The sequence below is a fragment of the Camelus ferus genome, chromosome 35, assembly GCF_009834535.1.
Source record: "Camelus ferus isolate YT-003-E chromosome 35, BCGSAC_Cfer_1.0, whole genome shotgun sequence".
NCBI classification, from domain to species: Eukaryota; Metazoa; Chordata; class Mammalia; order Artiodactyla; family Camelidae; genus Camelus; species Camelus ferus.
Window position 1 is genome coordinate 25,426,364 of NC_045730.1, and position 20,709 is coordinate 25,447,072.

Below are 20,709 nucleotides of genomic sequence, written 5' to 3' on the forward strand. Positions count from 1 at the left end.
CATATTAGATTTGTTATTTGACTTTAACCCTGTGCTGTCTCCTAGGCTTCATTTTGCTTGTAAAACAATGTTGCCTAGAGCCTGAAATATACAGGAGAGCCTATTCTGAAGGCTCTGACATTTAAGGATATTTAACACTTTTTCATTCATAAAAAGATAACAAGTTGCAGAATAGAAAATAACTTTTGTTTTGTTGGAGGTTTACAGAGATTTGATGCAGGCAGATAGCTGCAAGAATAAAGGATTCTAACAACAAAGAATTCCTACACCAAGAAGTTTGCAACAACCAAGCACGTAGGAAAGGAGCCTGAATTCTTACTTGGGGAGATGGTTTTCCAGGACATTAGTTTGCCATCTAGGTCTACAGAAACTTGTTATTCCATGCCCCAACACCTGGTCTCCCAACTTATTAGCTTGTCCTTCAATGAGGAGAATGAATTTGGACTCGGTAACACTCCTATGTACCTAGAAAGCTGGGCACTGGAACTGAGGACAGCTCTCCCACACCCAGGGACCTACTGTGAGCCCTTGATGGTTCCACTAGGGTGGGGTGTGGTTTATTCAGGAGGGATGGGGACTATGCACCAACACTCAGGCAGTCTGCTCCCTCTGGGGCGCTGATCTTGTACCTCCCGCTCCCCGCCAGCACAAAACCTGGGACAGTGGAGCTAAGGCAGAGATCGTGCCTGCCTGTTTCCCAGCGTGTAAAAGGGGAATATGTACTCTTCCCAAGGTAGTTCTGAGCGACAACACTTGCGGGTGCTTGGTTCCCGGAGCACCAGGAAACCCAGCTCCATGTGGGAGCAACGGGTGTGATCCCCGTAGGGGTTCTGCAGAGGCCTCGGCTGGAGGGCTGGACTAGGGAGGTAAAATTTGAGCTGCGGGACTTGAAGGGTTAGAGAAGGGTGCAGAGTGAGGACTGCGGCCTCCTTCGGAGTGCTCCCAGAGGTAAAGCTTTTTCTCTCCATCTCTGCTACTCCCCTCCCACCCCCAGATCCCTCCCTTCTCTCTGATCCTTCTGTCTATCTGTCTCCCTCCACTTTTCCTCCTCCTCTCCTCCTTCCATCTTCTCCCTCTCTCGCTTCCCCAACTTCTCTCGAAGAACCCAGAGGATCGCTGGCCCTCCTGCGCATGCACAGTCAGTGCCAGCTGGACCGTGGTTTGGAAGCTCCAGCTCCGAGCCGGGGATCGGCCCAAAGGCTGCTCAGCTATGTCGCCCAATAGGCCTTTGGGTCCTGTCCGGAGCCGGGGCCTCCGGCAGTGGAAGTGCAAGATGGGGGGCTCACGGGAAAGGGGTCAGGCGGCTGCGTGAGGGCGGTCCGCGTGTCACAGCCTGCGAGGGCGCGAGTCAGCGTGTGTTCAGCTGAATAGCTCGGGCCAGGCCCCTCTGCCCGCGCCACCTGCCCCGGCGCCCCGGCCACACCTGTCCAGGGCCAGGTGTGCACCTGCCGCCTCTCGCCCCAGCCGGGCTCCCCTCAGTCCGCGGCTGGCGTCCCTTCCTCTCTCCCGCCAGTGAGTCCTCTCCTCCCGGGCTGCCTCTCCTCGGCAGCCGACACGTCCCCGCCCCTGGGCGGGCTGTGTCCCGGGCGGGCGGGGTCTTCGGACCCAGACTGGGGCGGGCGGCTGGGGCTGGGGCTGGCCTCCGAGCGGGGCTGCAGCCCGCGTCACCCCCCCCCCCGCTTTCCCTATCCGGGGACCCCGGGGATGCCTTCCTCTCCCTTTCCCGCTCCCTGAGGTCCAGCTCAGCGGCGTGGGCGCTGCTCCCCGTGCTGAGAGCTTCCGGCTGTAAAGCCCAGCTTCTGGTGGAGTCGGGAAAAGGGAGCGTCAGTGCTGAGCGAGCTTCCATTTCCTCCCTCAGCGTTTCTGCCCCAGGTAAGTACCTTGAACACTTTCAGGTGTTATGATGGCAGTGCTTGAAGATGTCACATGTTTTTATAGTGAGAGGGATTACAGTGTTGAAAGCAGGGCTTGGTTCAGTTAAAAATGAGCTGAAGGCATGAGGCTTTGACATACTCCAGGCTTCCCTCTCCCAGGGTGAAAGGTGTGACCGTCGATTTTAAAAAGATAGTTACAGTCCCTAACTAGCCCAGCCCAGCTAGTGTGTGTTAAGAGGAACAGCACCACCAGAGGCGTTGGAGACCTAGGGATATTGCAGTCCTAAAGAGCCCCTGGCACAGTTTGGTTTGTTTTGGTTTTTTGTTTTTCTTAAATTGTGGGGCAGTCTAGTTGTATAGAGGGAAAAGTAATTGTCAAGAAATATTTTTTCATATAAAAGCTTTATTGTGATATTGTTCACACACCATGAAATCCACCCATTTAAATGGTACAATTCAGCAGCTTTTAGCATATTCACAGTGGTGCAAGCATTATTATTCCAGAACGTTTTCATCACTTCAGAAAGAACAGTGGAAATGAATGACCTATCCACTCCTCCCCAGTGGTGGTTCTAAAGAAGTTTCTTGGCTGTTCCTGACCATAAATTAACTTGTTACATTCCATGAAAAATCTTGTAGGAATTCTAATCAGAACTGCATTGAATCTGTCTATCAAAAGAGGAAGAATTATGTCTTTATGGCATAAATTCTTCTACCCATGAATATATCTGGGACTCTATCTTTACATCTGTCCAGAGCCTGGACCATGGGAAGTCCTCACTAATTGTTGGGCTTCTGAATGATGAGATTCTATACATCGCTAGTTGCAGCTGTAGCCTTTCACAGAAGAGAAAAGTAACCTCAGTGAAGCCAAGTGACTCTCTGATGGTCAGAAAGAGTGACAGTCAGTGCTGGAGTGATTCAGTGGACTTGGTGCTTGCAACCAGAATTCTCCACCACCTACAGCTAAGGGGATTACAGTGTTCTTTTATTTTTTCTTAATGGCGTTGCTTTTATTTTTACTTAGTTTTTTAAATTATTTTTTATTGACGTGTAGTCAATTTACAATGTTAGTTACAGGTGTACAGCAGAGATTCAGTTATAAACATATGCATATGTATATACATATGTTTTAGATTGTTTTTAGTACAACTCAATACAAGAACTTGAATATACTTCCCTGTGCTATATAGTAGGTCCTTGTCATTTATTTTATTTTTATTAATGTGTATCTGTTAATCCCCCCTTTCCTGCCTGCTAACCACAGTGTGCTTTCTATGTCCATGAGTCCATTTTTAGCAGCACCGTTTTTCCTAGTAATATATGCTGGTTGGCTGCTTTCAGTTTCAGTAATTCCATCTTATCTGTGGACGTTTTCCTTCTGGTGGGCCTGTATGTGGTTTGCACACGTAGTAATAGAGGTTTGTATTTGGGAGAACTCCAGGCCTTGTGTAGTCCCTGGTACAGAGCGCCCACTGAGCTGATGCTTGAACTGGGAAAAAAGCAAAGTAAGTGTTGGAATTTCCACTATGGTTGAGACTTCCAGGTTTATATAACCTGTTTTGCCCACCTTAATGTTGGCTGCACCCATACTGGGTAATTAGGTGGAACTTCATGATATGGTGATGTAGAGACAGGGCCTTGTATGATTCTTCTCTTTCCTTTTTCTAACACTCATTCTCCTGGGCCTCCCAGATCCTCCCCCAGCAGTGCCCAGGTCTGGCTTGGTGCTGCACTGAGGCAATATTTGTTAATAAGGCCCTTTCCTCATCTCTTCTGAACCTCCGTTTCCTTCTCTGCACAATGAGGGCTTAGACTAGATAAGTGCTTTTCAGTTTCTTTTAAAGCCATGTTTCCTTTGAGAAAAAGAAAATACAAATCTCTCCTCCCATCCCAACTCTTTAGATTTTGATACGTCCTCCAAGGAGTGACATAGCTCTTTGTGGAAAATTGATGTGTTTGTGATTCCAGGTGGAACAGAAAAGACTCTTCAGAGATTTATTGCAGGGAGAGGGCAGGAAAGGGGCAGTATGTCACACTTTGTAGTGTGAGCACTGGAGCAGGGGCTTGGGTTTAAATACGGTGTCTGACGTGGCCTCTCTCTAATCTTGCACAATGTGATAAACCTCTTTCCCTCAGTTTCTTAATGTGTCAAGTTGGGGTGATAATATTTTAGGGTTTTTGTGAAACATTATACACATGAGCCATTTGTGTCTCGGTAGAAACTAGACCTGCTACGGAGTCAGGGATTTCTTAAAAAAAAAAAAATCTTGTCCATAGCACTCTGTGTGTGTGTATTTTGAAGTTCCTGGAGGGTGAGGGTTGAGTCTAAAGTCCATTGTGGGACAGGTGGCCCATGGATCTGTGTGCCCCAGATTGCCCCCTCCTCCCCAGTCCTCTTCCTCTCAGTCCAGGATGATGTTCCCTAGTAGATTTACACAGAGGTCTTGTGGAAATGGCTTTTCATATTATTGTTTCATCAAGAAGGGCTGCCATCATGATCTCTGTGGTCAGGTTTTGGTGACCTGAAGGCTATGCAATTGGGGGTTTCTATTTAATAAAAAGAAAAAAAATTACAAATACAAAATTAGACCTAGGGTGGTGACAGGGGCTGTTGGAAGTGGGGACCATTAGCTTTGTTAGCTTCAGGTGCAGTGGCCTCTGGCCACGAGGACCCATTCTCATGCTCTGAAGTTGGAGGGACCAGTGGGTTCAGTGGGAATGTTAACTGAGTGTATCTCATGGGCTGGGCATTGTCCTATTTGTACTGTGTGTTCCTTATTTGAGACAGTGAGCTCATTTAATCTCAATAGCGTCTTTAAAAATTAGACTTTTTATTTTGAGATGTAATGTAGATTCCCATGTAGTTGTAAGAGATAATATGGAGAGGGCCTATGGACTCTTTGACCAATTTTCCTTAATGGTTTCATCTTGCAAAGTTGGGGTACAATTCATTACTGACTCACTAACCCTTTGAGGTTTGTGTTATTGCCCTCATTTCTATTCATGATTTAACTGGGGTTTAGAGAAGCACATAGGCCTGCCCAGATCACCCACATGATTAGTGTAGAGTTGGGTGGAACGTGGGCTTGGGATTTCCAGGCAGTACCATTATGATTGTCTGTGGCAAGGGGCAGCATTCACTTTGCTTGTTTATTCATTCATTCAACAGACATTTATTGAGTAACCTCTGTGGGTCAGATGCTTTCATAGGGTTATCTGATTCTTCAGCAGTATGGAGAATCAGGTAATGTTTTCTTTTTTTAATCTGAGAAAATTAGCTCTGAGAGGTTATAACCCCCCCAAAGGAAATGTAGCTCATAAAGGAGGGATAGTATATTTGTACAGTCCCCCCTTTTTATGCAGGTGGTACCCTAGGCATTTTACATTTGCAAACTTCCATAATCCAGATGTATTCTTGTAAGGCAAGGTTTTTTTTAATTGAAGTACAGTCAAGTTTACAATGTTGTGTTAATTGCAAGGTGTTTTTTCTGAATTTTGAATTAAAAATATTTTTGAGGGGTGTAATTAGGTTTATTTATTTGTTTCATTTTCTAAAATGAGGTACTGGGGATTGAACCCAGGACCTCGTACATGCTAAGCATGTGCTCTACCACTGAATGTATCTGCCTCCCCAAAACAAGTTTTATTATCCATTATTCTGCATCTTAGAAGTTCAAATAAGTTGGAGTTGAAATCCAGACCTTTTGATCCCACTGTGGTTCTTTTCATTATATCCTTCTGAGGGATTGGGAAGCAGTTCCTTTATTCATTCTTTTATTCAGCAATTTTGAGCACTGACTTTGCATCAGGGTCTGGCTATGTGCTTGGAAACAGAAAACAAGAAATGACCCTTTTCTGCAGGGGCTGGAAGCCTAGACCAATAGCTGCGTAATGTGATCTGAGCTATGGCAGCCATGTACAGACTCTGAGGACAAACTGTACCCCCAATTTGCTTCGGCTTCCCCTGCATTCTGACTGGTACACACCAGGTCACTGCAACCCACAGGGGCCCGCAGCCCGCAGCACAGTATATACCTTGGTCTCCTCTCCCCTCTTGGCAGGGCCTGCAACATGAGAATCCCTGACTACATGCAGTGTGCTGAGGACCACCAGACTCTCCCAGTGGTGGTCCAACCCGTGGGGATCATCTCAGAGGAGAATTTCTTTTGCACATATAACTGAATCTCCTTGGTGAGCCAGATCAGCCCGTGCAGCTCCCACTGGGCACTCTGTATCAACTACAGGCACCACTATGCGCCCGAGAATGGGTGGAGTGACTTCCAGACTCACCGCATGGTCGTGGGCCTTGTCACCATTATCGACTGCCTCTCGGCCAAGACCTTCTAGAAGCTCCACATACAGAGGAGCTGTATGGCACCACGCTCTATGACCCTCAGCTCTTTGTCTTTGGGCTGCATGGGGAGGTAGCCGAGCAGCCGCGCATCAACGTGGCCTTCAATCTACGAGGAATGCAGGGTGTTGGAGAAGAGGATCGAGGACTTCACTGAGTCACTCTTCATCATGCTGAAGTCCAAGTGGCTGGATGGGGCCCCCGACAAGTCTGGGGACAAGATCCCTCTCCTCTGCATCCTGTTCGAGAAGGAGGAATTCGTTGGACTGCACACATACAGCAGGAAAGTATACCTGTTGGCCTGGCTGCCCTGGCTGTGTGCCGGCTTGCTTCCCTACATCCATAAAGGGATCAGCAAGGAGGAGGGCTGTCTTGTAGCCAAGGAGGGAGGGAGGTGCAGCCCGCCGGTTTTCAGACGTTTAAAAGTGAATCCGCCTTTGTTTCAGAGAGATCCTTTAAGGGTTAGTATGGACACTTACTCCCCCTTTTCAGCCAGGACCCTTGATGGGACCCCTGGAGTTGCTGTCCAATAGAGTAGCCACAGCCACTGATGCTAGGTGTGCTGGGGAGGAGGCTGATCTTAGCTGAGACGTGCTGTAGGTCAAATGCACATCAGATGCTGAGACTTGTCTAGAAAAAGAATGTAAACTATCTTGTTACTTTCTATATTGATTACATGTCAAAATTATAGTATTTTACATACACTATTATAAGTAAGATCTGTTCTTAAAATCAGTTTCTAGTATTTGTTTGTTTGTTTTTTTAACCTTTTAAATGTGGCAACTGGGAAACTTTCTTTACATGGCTCTCATTTCATTCCTGTTGGGTAGCCTATCCTGGGACATCCTCATCCCTTTGCTTATAGATGAGATGCTGAATCCCGAGACCAACAACGAGGCGCTGGTTGAGCTGGGGGTGGAGCCAGTGTCTCCTGCCTCCCAGGCCCAGGGCCCAGCACCTGCATGGCTCAGGCCCTCTCTTCCTGCTTGACAGCCACCATGCCAAGTTAGGACATCCGAAACACCGCCAGGGACTTCCGAATGAGCTCCTTACGCAGGGAAAGGCGTGTCATGGAGTATGGGAGAGAGCAGGGAAAGATTCGTCCTCACTTTGTCCCTGTGATTAGGTCAACGGCCCCACTTTGCCTCGGAAGTGCAGACGAGCTCTTCTGGGCTGCCTACCCACCCTGCTCTGTTTCCCTGTGTATCTATCGTGCTGTCCCTCGGGCAGAAGAGGGTGAGATGCCCTTGCCAAGAGGTGGACCCCTTTGCTGGGGAGAGTGAGGGAATCTGTGCCCCCCCGGCCTACAGCCTTGGGCCTTGAGTCTGGAGAGCACTCATGGGGGTCCCACAGGTGACGGTCGGAGGACCTGGCATGTGCTGCTGGGCTTGCTGTGGAGGCAGTGCTCTGTGATTCTTGACCTTACCTAAGGTCAGATCCTACTTTCTGGTTGTTGGTAAGTTGGAGGAGAAGATGCCAGAGAATTGATTAAAAGAAAGTGCAGACCAGTCCTGTGAGTGACAGACATAGGGGACCGGAGTCCCACCTGAGTGTGGTGCCTGGCGGGCTCTGGATGAATTTTCACTTCCTCCTCAGACATGCCTCTATGGATTAAAGAAGGGGCGACGCATGTCGTGGTCATGATCTGTACTTGTGCTCGCAGGGCCCTGTGATCTACACACCCGTGCTCCCCTTCTGCTCCTTGGAGATGAGCTGGCAGGTTTAGTGGCCTGGGCAAAGCTGAGGGCACAGCTGCCAGCACCGGGCCACTCCCAGGCTGGCTCCGTTCACCTCACCTGTCACCTCCTGCTGAGGCCCCAGGTGCTAGTCAAGGTAGGTGCATCGGTATAACATAAGCAGGGACCACGTTCTCCCCATGGACAGACTGATAGGTGAGCAGTGGAAGCCTGGAGCCCTGCCCCAGCCCCCTGGCCAGTGCATCCTCTTTTGTCATAGGAGGCACTGGTGACATTTTTGTTCAGCAACTGATTGTCTCTGAGTCTGCAGACCCACCAGCGAATGCCAGCTTGTTTTTGCCTTTTGAAGTCTGTCCTTGGGATTTGGCGGAGTAGCTGTATGTGTGCTTAGCCCATAGTGGTTGACACTGTCACCATTGTTTACCCAGAACCTCGTGTACCAGGCATGGCTCTCGGCATCAAAATACAGCAGCGCATTAAACCTCCGTCTGGGTGGGTCTGTCTGTTCTGGTAACATAAGCGCTCAGCCAGTATCTGAAAGTTAGTGAGATAATGAGGCCAGTGAGCTTCGGGTCAAGCACGTTCTCCTCCAGTCACTTTTACTCCACTTGCTTTTACTATTCCACAGGCATTAATTTTTAAAATAATGCTTTTGTGCAGGAGCAGAGCCTAATTCTCTCCTGCTACTCTTGGTGGGAGTGAGTAAAACTGTCCAGCTTGAAATGCGACCACATTTTATAGCTCAAAAGCTGTCTAGACGCATGTAGGTAAAGTTTTGATTTGGGGAGCTGACCACGTTGGGGTCCCCCGGTAGCACTGCTCCCCTCAGGCCCCTGTCTTCCCTGGAGCAGGAGGTGAGGGTGGGTCTCACCATCCCCGCATCCCTGTCCTCATCACACTCACGTAAATTCTTGTACATGCTGTCAGTTATTTTTGTTCTCATGTGTTTCTAGTTTTCGCTTGCTCCTCTTTACTTTTCCCTATTTTCCTTTTTCTCTTTTACTGCCCTTTGAGCATGTTGTTGGGTCTGAAAAGGTGGGCTGTGCACACCCTGCACTGGAAATAGCCAGATCGCCCTCCGTGCTGTCTCCATCACTTTAAAAAGCAAACACTTAACAGTTGACTTGATCCATATATTATCCTAGTCATGTTTTTATTTTCTAGTTTTTTTTTGGAATTTTTGCTTTGTTAGCACATCACCCACTGGTGTTTGATATCTTAAAATCCTTGCTTTGAGGAACCTGTTTGGTCCTCCTTATATTTGGTGACAAATGCGCCCTTATTAATTTTGTTTGTTTGTTTTGAAGAAGTGAGATGCAAATTGATATAGGCGGCTGCTGAGGGATTTTTTCATGGAGTATTTAAACTTGTAAAGTCAAAGTCTGCAGCACCTTGCTTCATTCTGGCTTTTACACAAACGTGCTTGGCACGTGGTTCCTGGCTGTCTCTGTGTGATGTGCGTGATGGCGCTTCCTGGCCGCTGGTCACTGGTGAGGAATTGGCCTGCTTGGGGGGGGTGAGCAGCTGCAGGGGACACTGTTGGAGGAAGCAAGTCATCTTTTTTTTTTGTTTGCATTCACTTTCCCCGTGCCATTAACTTTACTTTGCCTTCATAAAGGGGCAGAAGTGGGTCTAAAATCCATGCCACTCTTTTGTTCACTTTACGAGGCTGGTTTTTCTGAATACCGGGACAACATGGCCTTCTCCTAAGAGGCTGGCTCACTTGGATCTAGTGGACACAGGGACCACTAAAGGGGACCGTAGCTTCCTCTCTGTTTCAGCCAGTGGGCACTCAGAGCCGGGTCTGTGGTTTGCCTCAGCAGCCGTGCAGGCCTCCCTGCACCAGCCTTTACTTTTAAACCACGTTGGCAGTAAAGAGCTGACTCTGTGTTTGTTGCAGCTGATGTCCACCACTGACGGCCGTGCCATTAGTTTGCGGTAGTGAGACTCCAACACCCCAGTCAGCCATGAAGGGAGAAGCTTTGACCGACCTAGGACCTTGGATTCTCATCCCCACCCTGGTTCATCTCACCCGGGGGAAGGGTTGGGCCACCACCTTCATGCTGACCATGAGGCCTTGTTTCTCCTTTCATGCTCTAGTCCAAATGTGGATACTTCATCCTTCACTGACTTGGTCTCGCTTGAGACAGGCCAGACTTTCTGAAAGAGTCCATCACATTCTCGGGGGGAACAGAACAGAAGTAAATATCGCAAGTAGAAGAAGTCTAGGCTGTCCGGGTTGGCAAATGCAGGCTGGCATCTGTGATGGCTTGGCTGTGTCCTGGACACAGGCCTTTCCCTTGTCTCCTGAGAGCCCAGGGGTCGGAGTGAGAACAGCCTTGCCTGGGTTCCTCCACCCTCATCTGCTTACTGGCAGGTGTGTCTGCTAACTAGGCGCTCTAACAGACCTCAGGCCCTTCAACGTTCAGACCACGGGAGAACCTTGAGTCCCTTCTCCTGGGCCTCCTTTGAGAGAATCCAGTGCCTTCTGAGGTGACCGGTGGAAGGAGATGCCTCCCACTCCATGGAGCACCCTTCGGAGAACTGTGACCCTCTGCTTTGCTGTGAGCTTGTGGGGTTCCAGCCGTAGTCCCTACAGAACCAGACTTGAGATGGGCTTAGTGACGGAAATGACAGGACTGATTCCAGGGCAGGGCGGGGTGGAGGGAAAAGGGGAAATTGAATATGACCTCAAACACCTATGTGGGTGCTGGGGCTGTTGCTAAAATGGGGAGCCTGGGAGGTACCTGTCAGGAATCGAATTCCAGATTAAGTGGTGGACATGAGGCATCTTTAAGATGCCATTTGTCATCCAAGTTAGGACTTCAAAGAAGAACTCGTGTCTATGAGCCTGGGGCTCATGTGAAGGAGTCGGACTAGAGATACACGTTGGGAGTCGTCATTTTTAGCTGGTGTTCACAGTCTTACATGTGGATTAGCTCATCTCGAGAGGTGCAGACTGAGGCTGAGGGAGGGCAGGGCTGTGACTTGGTTGGAGGAAAGCCCAGACCATGCAGCTTTGGTGTGTCAGTAAGCAGCATTTGCGATTTTCAGAGCAATGCCATTTATCCTTAAGGGGCCGGGGGGGTGGGCAGGGCCACCCAGGAAGAAATCTGATGGGAGGGTTGTGGCCACATGTGCATCTTGGGAAGATGCAGAGGCTGCAGGGTCCTGGAGGGGAGACTCCTCTGAAGCTGGATTGGGAGTAAAGAGTGGGGAGAATGTAGTCACAGTCACCTGTGAGGGAGGGAAGGAGACCTAGGGAGTCCCCACCCTAGCGGACTCACTTTCCCAAGAACAGAAGGCAATCAGACAGAGGATCTGAGGTGAGAAGGGATGGGCGCTGGGAGGGGAGCCAACCTAGAGAATGGTCCTTGGACAGTTCTGGAATAGTCTCCCTGCAAAATAGAGTTAAAAAAACCCCAGACTCTTAAGAATATTGATAGTGACTGGGGTGGAGGCAGTTGTTTTCCTGGCCTCCTAAGGGTGAGGCATGTATCCGGGGATACACAGAAGAATCGGGCAGTCTGTTCCGGGGTCTTGATCCTTACCGGAGGAACAGTGCAAGTTTAAAGGGGGAGAAGGGCAGCGGAGGGAAACTAGCCAGGCCCCGTGTCAGGTACCAGTCAGCCGCCCTATTTCCGTGTTGCATTCACATCCATGCCTCCCAGGTGGGCGGTGGCAGCCCCCTTTTTTAGATTGGCAAGCCTCAGAGGGGTTAAGGAATTGGTCCATTTAGTGGCTAGTAAATGCTGTAGCAGGATTCAAGCAGGGCCTTGTCAGACTTCAAGGGCGTGTTTTCTCTACTAATTCCAGTACCTCCCTGTTGTATGTCGAATGGTGAAGTGGGTCAGTTTTGGAGCCTTTCAGAAAAAGTGCGATTTAAGAGCCTCAAGACTGTTTCACAAAGGTCAGTGTTCTTTACTGGTTAGGAAGCACGGCAGTGCTTTTCACCCCACAGAGGTAAGGTCTCACTCCTTTGACGACGACGTGGTTGCAAATGACGTACAGGTGCAAGCCAGACTTAGCAGCTTCTGAGGGGAAACTCTCCAGTTCTCCCTTGGTCGGCTTTCTTCCACGGATGTAACTCTGCTGCAGCGTAGGCCTGAGCTTTCCGTATGTAGTGAGGGTTTGATATCCAAAGATAGCATAAAATTGTCAGATGGAGAAAATCGACATTGGCAATTTATTTTTGGGTTTCATTAGACAAGATGCACTATCAGTTAATGGCCCATATAACGTATGAAATTAAGTACAGAACATTGCATTTCTTACTTCCTACTTAGAGCTGTCTTCCAACATAAGATTGTCTGCTTTGGAACTTCAGCTCAGCCACTAGGGTTCCTGCCAGTGTGTTGGTGTGATTGTATGTATGCAGTGCATGTGATATATGCTTCCTCAGCACCAAACACTCCAGTGCAGAATTATGGCCTGTAGCCATCACTTAGTCATACAAATACTTCTAAAACTATATGATACCCCCCCAAAAAAAAGGAGAGATCGAGAGAGATTGCCTTTATCAAAGTTCCTTTGGATTTTAAATGCAAACTGTTGTTGAACAGCTCTGGTTTCCTTTGGATATGAATATATACATTTCTTTGCATGTAACTTGGTTTTTGGACTAGAACACCAAGCTCTTGCTTTCCATGAGCCACAAAAATCGTAGCCAAATGACACACGTATGAAACATTTTATTCTTTTTTGCTGAGACAGAATCCTTGAATTTGGGACTTGGGCTGTGATTTTGCTTTTTGCTCTTCCCACCCCTCTTGTCATCTCACTCCTTTTTCCTACGTGGCCTCCAAGATGTCATGGTCTCAAAGTAGTGGGTAGACAAACACCAGTTGGTCGTCATGCAGTGCTGCTGTAGAAGGAGTCCAGCCAAGAGCTAAAGGACATTATTAGAGAGGACTTCCTGGAAGAAATGGGTTCTACATTCAGTTCTGAGGACAGAGTAAGAGTAAGCCAGAAGAAGGAGTCAATAGGGTGGCTCAGGTGGCAGGAGCAGCCCAGGCAGAGGCCTGGAGGCTTGTGGGGTTGGGACTCGCGGAGAGTGCCTTGTGCAGTCCAGGGTGGAGGGTGCCCCTCCCTCCTGCTGGGGAGGACACTGGAGAGGCCCTGTGGTGGAGGGCTTTGGAGGAGCTTTGTCTTTATAAAACTGACACAGAGGAGGCAGTGAAGGGTGTCAGCAGGAAGTGACCCTCAGGAGAGGTACTCCGGGTTTTGCTTCTGATGTTCTATACAAAGAAGGGGTCAGGATGGGCAAAAGCAGCTCTGTCTGTCCCTTTGAGACCCACCTCTTCATTCATTTATTCATAACACAAACACTTTTGAGTGTCTAAGGGAGAGGGGGTGGACCCACAGTAGTAAGCAAAATGTACTTGCTTCTTGAGAGCTTAGTAGTGTCAGAAGTTGACTTAGCGTAGAATGTTCTAGGAACACAGCAGGGGCACCTAACCCAAAGTGCGGAGTTTGGAGGGATAGAAGGCTTCCTTGAGAAACAGTCAAAATGAGCCTGGAGGCGAGTGGGAAGTAAAAGCAGGTCAGGGAGGCCCTGAGGTCACTGGGAACCTGGGTACTGAGGTGAGGCTAGGCTAGCAGATTCAGGGTCGGGGTGGGGCTAGAACTCCACCAGGGAGCCTCTGAAGGGTTTGAAGTGGGGGTAGGTGATGTAATCAAATTTGTGCTTTGGGAAGGCTGTCCTGGCTCTGTGTGTGTGTGTGTGTGTAGCAGGGAAGAGGGGGAGGGTGCCACCAACTGGGAGGGTCATTAGAAGTCCATTCACAGGCTGGGAGGTGACCAGTGGGAGAGGAGCAGTCAGGGCTGCTTGGGGACGGCAGGGGCAGGGTGGATGACGGATTTCCTTATGGGATGGGCTTGTTGGGGGGCCGCCCTAGCGGCTCCTTGTGGCTTGGAAAAAACAGATGGATGCCGCCAGGTGGACTTTCCTCTCCTCTCCTTCCCTGCCTTGTGTGATGATCTTAGCTCAGCCAACATTTGGAACAGAAGAGCTAAGTTCCAGTGTAGCCCAGGACTTTGTTGAGCTCGTTTGAGTGAGATCTGATAGGATTTAGGTTTGAGTTGAGATCTGCATGTTCACTTACCTAGAAAAGTCCCGTCTTTTGGATTTCCATAGGGGTTTTTATTCTTGATAAAGATTGCTTTCTTGGTGAGAGGAAATTTAATACAGCTGCTGTCTTTCTCAAAAAAAAATCTTATCTTTTAAGAAATTTAATATTCAAAAAATAGGAATATTTAAAAATGATAAAGTAAGGCTTTGGTGTAGTTTCTTTGGTTTCTGAGTTGATGTGGAATTGAGACTTTGCATTACTTAATAGCACATCCTTGTCAGTATTTAAAGAGCTGTTAGTGAGTGTCCCAGGCCCCACTTCTCAAAGCATCACTAAAGTTTGCTCTGAAGTAGTGAAGTCATACAGTTCTTGTTTGCAGAAGCCAAACAGTTGGTTTATAATATGCAGCATAGCTACATTTATAAAATAATAATAGGTTTAAAATTAAGAAAGTGGAAGATAATTGATTTTTTTAAGCTGAAACATAAACTTTCTTGTGCTAATGTTGCAACTGGAAATTTTGAGAAGAAAAATCCTACTGTTATATCATCTACGTGAAATACATATATGTCTATCATGTTTGAGAAGTAACTGTGCAGTGGTTTTTGAAGTCAGGACCATTCCAGCTCAGATACTGGCAGTGATGGTTGCTGGTTTTCAATGGAAGAGCCTAAATTTGCCTTCTAAGCTTTTTTTTTTTTTTTTTTTTGTAGTGAGAGGGTTGAGTAGTGCTTTGCCAGCATAAATTTGAGGCAATTTTGGGGCAGATGTTGTGCATCAGCAGTGAGATGTTTCCATGCATTTTATTTTCTGGACATCACCAGGGCAGATGTGGGGGTTTGTGCCTGCAGGTCGGAATACTGCAGGACTCCCTGGTCCATCACCGTTATGTCTTGGAGCTGCTCCAGTCAGTGAATGACTTTCTGTGGCTTAGAGGTAAGGTGATCTGATGCAGATGATCAGATGTGTAGTTAAAGTAATGTTACTTGAAATAAGAAAAACCTAGAAAAAATGGCACTAAAATACAGGATGAGGGAGGAGAATTGGCTGAACTGCTTGCAGTGGGGAATCTTCTCAGGTGACTCCCTCACTGTGTCTCCTGTCACTCTCCCCCACAGCTCTGCACGGCAGTCCTGCCGAAGCAAGCATGCACTTTCTCAGAAACGAGCTGAATTTCCTTGTGTCTCTGTTTGTTGGCTTTTTCTTTTTAAAGCACATCTTGCCCTTTGCTTAAATGCCATCCCTGCTAGTCACTTCTTACACTCATTCTTCTGGACCTCGTCCATACATAGATGCTGAATAGATGAACAGAATGTAGTATCTCCATGTACTGGAACATTATTCAGACATAAGAGTGAATAAAAAAGAAAAAAAGGAAAATAAAGGGGAAGATGAAAAAGGCCACCTGCTCTGAGAAGTCCTCCCTGACTGCTCAACCCACCCTTTTCCCTTTGAAACACCACAACTTATACTCCTCTCTACTCTTTTTGATAGTACTTACCACCTTCTAATAAACTGTAACATTTTCAAAAAAAAAAAAAAAGAGAGATGCTGATACCACTTCAACATGGACAAGCCTTGATAACAGCACGTTAAGTGAAAGGAACCAGACACAAACGACCACATATTGCTGATTTATGTGATCTGAAATGCCCAGAATAGGCACATGCAGAGGCAGAGAGCAGGTGATGGTTGCAAGAGGCTGGGTGGAGGAGAGTTAGGGAGTGACTGCTAGTGAAGGGGTTTCCTCTGAGGTGATGAAGTGTTCTGGAAATGGTGGTGAGGGCTGCACAACCATGAGTGTGTAGAAGACTGCTGAGCGCTGTCTCTGGGAGTGCCCATTGTTGGGGGGGGCTTTATTATGTTCTCACCTTGCAATGTGAAGAGTCATCTTGTGCTGAGGCCATTCTACTCCTATGAGTGGTGAGGCAGAGACTTTGGAGAGTCATGTTTCTTTTCTCCCCCTTGCTAAGTGTAGGTAAAAAAGGTTTAAGCCTGAGAAAGTGCTCCATCTGCAGAAATGTCTTTCAGTTTTGCATTGTGTAAAAATCTTGAGAGCTTTTTAATCATTGAGGAAAGTCTGTGGGGGGAAACAGCCAGTGAAGCCTGGGTGAGATCCAAAAGAGCCGCGCTTCCCTCACTGACACGGGTGGTGACTTCACCCCCTTCAGGCAGTGAAGTGCCCAGACCCGTGAATGGAGTTGACAATCGTGAATATTTATAAATATCCTCTGCTTCATCTTGGATATTAATTTTAAGCTGAGTCAGTTTGTGGTGGCAGCCTAATGCTACATCAGGAATTTATAGTATCTGCTCTTTGAGGTGAAGACCAGACAGACTTGATTATTTAACAGTCTCTCTTGAATTGATATCTCAGATTCCTTTGTCAAAAGCAAAACAGCAGAAATACAGACGTCCTTTAATGCCAATGTGACCTGGAACGGGTTTAGTCTCTGTGCCTCAGTGGCCTTATCTGCAGGTGGGAGAGATGATAACAGTGCTTCCCTCAGAGGGCCTGGTGAGGGGGGAGTGAGAAGCACAAAGGGAGGACTTACACGAGATGCTCATGAATGACAGAATTTAGTGCTCTCAGCCTGGTGAGGCCTCAGGGGCAGAGATGTCAGACCAGAGCAGTCCTAGACGGAGCTCGATCCGTGTTGGCAGCTGTTATGATCAGTATCACCACTGTGGGTTATCAGGTAGTTTTAAGACTTGGTAATATGAATTCATGAATAATGTTAAAAGACTAGACATCTCAGATCCAGTTTACATAGTTCTCAAGATTTCCTCTGAGAAATGGATGTTTTTTTCCCCATCTTAAATCTGAGATGAGTCTCTAAAAAATTCTGTATTCCTCCATCTTTTTGCTTTAATTCTCCATTTCTTAAAAAAAAAAAGTTTTTAAATGGAGTTACTGGGGACTGAACTGAGGGCCTCATGCATGCTAAGCACATACTCTCCCAAATGAGGTATAATCTCCCCCCTGATTTTTTTTAAACTTTATTTTCTTAGTATTCAGAGGTTAGAGGCCTCTAATTCTTTTTCTGGAGACTTGCCCATGAACCTGTAAATCTATAATTAATGGACAAAACTTGGTTTATTAAAAAAATCAATAGAATATTCTGCTATCCATCCAAAAGGAAATGCTTACTGACTTAAAATGTTTCTCCTTTATGGTGATTTCTACTTTTTGGTCTAGCTTAATTTATTAACAGCCATCCTCATCATCATAATGACCAAACTCGCTCTGAGTGGACACCTACCTAAGGCTAAAATGCTTTCCTCATGTTTTACTTCATAGCAGGTGTTTGAGGGTAGGTATCAGTGTCTCCATTTTTGCAGCTGAGGGATTGAGAGATGGGGCAGCTCATCCCAAATCACACGCAGCTGGCGGTGGCTAGCCTGGTGCTGGAACCCAGGCTGCACAGGATGCATTCTTAATTGCTCCTCTAATCAGCCTCCCGTTGAGTGGTTTCCCGAACTCCTGTGAGTCCATAAATGACCAATTTTACTGATCTCAGCCCGATGAGGCCTTCAAAGGAGAGACATCAGTAAGAATGTGAGACAGAGTGGCACAAATTAAAATTGTACATTTTCACAAATGTTTTATTCTCAGGTAATGACTTAAAAAGTTAATTTTTTTTTTAATTTTAGTACTCTGTAAGCACTAAAAACAAAACATTAAAAATAATTGTAGTGAAAAAGAGAAGTGGGCTTTGAAAGTCCAACCATTGCTAATGATGTTACTTGTTTTTCTCTAGTGGCCCTTATTTACAGAACAATTTATGAAGACTGAATTGGTTTTATGTAGTCTTAGTATGGAAGGAAAGATTGTCAGTGAATATTGTAAATAAAATCTTTACTCTTTTTTTCCTGATGATGAATATGTAAGTTGTTTTCATGGCTTAAGTATATTTCCTCATTTGTAAAATTTGAGTGATGTCGTTTACCTTGTCTGAATGTGAGAGTTAGACGCCTTGTTTACAAAGCACCCAAGAGGTGCTTAATAAAAATGTGCTGTCACAATGACAGATAGTTTGGAAGGATCAACTCTGAATACTAAAAACGGTGGCTTATTTCTGATGCATATTCAATATGTATATATATGATATATATGAATATGGCTTAAAGTAACAAGGATTCAGGGTTGTTTTTTTTTTTTTTTTTTTTTTTAGGGCAGTATGAAGTTTTAATGAAACCAGTAATATTCTAGTGAGACAGAGACTAGTGAAATTACCTTAGCAGAAGACCTTGAAGATTATTTACACAGAATGTGTATTGTTACAACTCAGAATTCATGTTGCCGTGTAACCATCCATTCAGACATTTAAATTTGTGGGAATCTGACCAGAACCATTAAGTTTAGAAAAAATCCACATTGATCATTTTCAGGGAATAAGCTTCTCTCTTTTGTGATTAAAGAAAATTTTGATTTTTTTCTGCACTCTTAACAGGTTTTAAAATATCAAAACATTGATTTGACATGTCACTTTTTTAATAGAGAGAATAAAGCTCATGCTGTTTTAATATGTAAATAAATGTTTTTGTATTTCAACAAACTTTTATGATTTCCTGGCTCTTTGAGAAGTATTTTGCAAGATACTTAGATTACCTACTGTAGGAAAAATACAGATGTGACTTTTATGTATATAGGCCCAGTACAGATCTGTTGGTTTTTGCTACAGTGCAAGACATGAGGCCTAGGAGAGCTTTTCTGTTGATTGCCAGGAGGACAGATCCCAAGTCTCAGTCACCCATCCTGTAAAGTGAAGTGGCTGGACTGGATTCTTTCCTCTTCTAAGATGAGTTTCCATGAGCCTATGTCGTTTGTTTATATTCAGGAGTATTAGCAATATCAGATTAAATACTGAATACCCCTCCCTTCCTCCAAAGCAAAGTGCAGTATGTGCTACATAAACTTTTAGTTATCTGATTCTCGTTTCTGATCCTACAAGGCAATTTTTGTGTTGCATCTTTCCTGGCAACCTGGAAGGTCTTTTTAGCCATAGGTGGCGCTGTTGCACCTTCTTACAGTCTTAATATTCCTGTTTGTAAAAGAAGGCTTAAACAACGTTATTTTATTTTGATTTCTTTGCTTAATGCTTCAGAATAGCACAATGTCCATTATGTCTGTCTACCTGGAAAAATTATTCTGCTTACATCTTAGTTTTATTCTGTCATCTCGCTGTGAACATTTCAGACTTGCTGTGCAAACAATGGCAAAATCGGTCTTTTCTTCCAGTGTTAGAAACCAGTGAGCCGGGATTTTATAAAACAGGCTAGAAGCGGCCTCTGGAGCACCTTAAAGCTGAAAAGTGTACTTGAGTTCCCTCAGTATTGACCCCGCTGCTATGTGTTAATTGGTGGGTGGTGATTTGGTATATATGGGGAAGGGTGTAGTTTTTGACTTGGGTTTGCACGCATGCACTGCCACTGAGCCACGTGAGCCTGAGCCAGTTCATTCTGAGTTTTTCCCTCGTCTGTGAGATGGGGACACTAGTATCTGCTTTGTAGAATTGTGAGAATTAGAAATTATGTAAAGTGTTTACCACAGTGGGTATGTCAAGAGGGCTCATAAACTTTAGCTGCTGTTTTGTGTGAAGCCATCATTTTATAGTCTTTGGCAATTGTTAAGAAACAGGAAAATAAGAAAAGCTTGTTTTATGATGAAAGATATTTGAGGAGGTTCCATAGTTCCTATACCCATAATTTAGCATCAGCAGAGTCAGAATTGTTACATAGTCGCCCTGAACCAACGTTAAGCCACAGAATTTTTTGTTACATCATATATGTTGGGGCTTAAGGGGATCCAATACTTATACACATGTTGCCTCCAGCAGCCAACTGAGAGATGACAGAAAAGAGTAGGCAGGGGATAAATGTCTTCTTTGTTACTGATGAAGCCACATTCTCCATGAACTTCAGGGCTGTGGGAAAATGAGAGTCATGATACTTTGTCCCAGAAGTAGAGACTCACCCTGTCCCAGGTAGCTCTGGGCCACAGCGAGCCTTCCCTTGAGAGGATCTGCCGCATCATGCACAGGGTTGTCCTGCCATGGAGCTGAGCATCCCAGGTGCTTCCCAAGGGTGGCCAACACTGGAGGGAAAGGAAGGGTTTCACATGCCCTGCTTGTCTCCCCAGAATCACAACCCACTCTGTTAGTGTGAGGAGGGCTAGCTCTGGGCAAGGGGTCAGGGATGTGAAGGGAGAAGCACTCTCCATGGCCCAGAGGGGTGGGGAGGAGGCATCCCCTCCCTCAGTTTAAACAGGTGGTGGGATGGAACAGAAGGGTGCTCCCCAAGAGTTTATAAAAGGAGAAATAAGGATTTCCTTTGGGACTTTGACTAGCCAGGAAACACAGAAGATGATTAGAAAGGAGACTTGTAAATCACTTTAATATTAAGTTGACATTTGTTGAGCACCAAAAATGTGCTACATTCTTTTCTGAGCATTTTACAGAAATAAATCCTTCAATCTTCACAAGTGAGTAAGGAAGGTTTGATTGTTATCCCACATTGTTATTCCACATTGTATTACAATGTGGAAATTGAGACATGGAGAGAGTAAGTAAGTTGGCCAAGGTCACAGAACTAGTAAGTGGCAGAGCTGGTATTTAAACCCTGGCTGTCTGGTTTTGAGGCTACCAGAGATGGGCTTTGGGTATTCAGAGGTATCTGCATCCCTGGATCTCTGTACCTCTGTGCATCAGTTA

The 20,709-nt window shown here is 46.1% G+C and overlaps 1 pseudogene; it reads left to right on the forward strand.

The window, feature by feature from the left end:
- Positions 1–1,188: 1,188 nt before the first annotated feature.
- Positions 1,189–6,840, forward strand: LOC116661576 (annotated as a pseudogene).
- Positions 6,841–20,709: the final 13,869 nt, after the last annotated feature.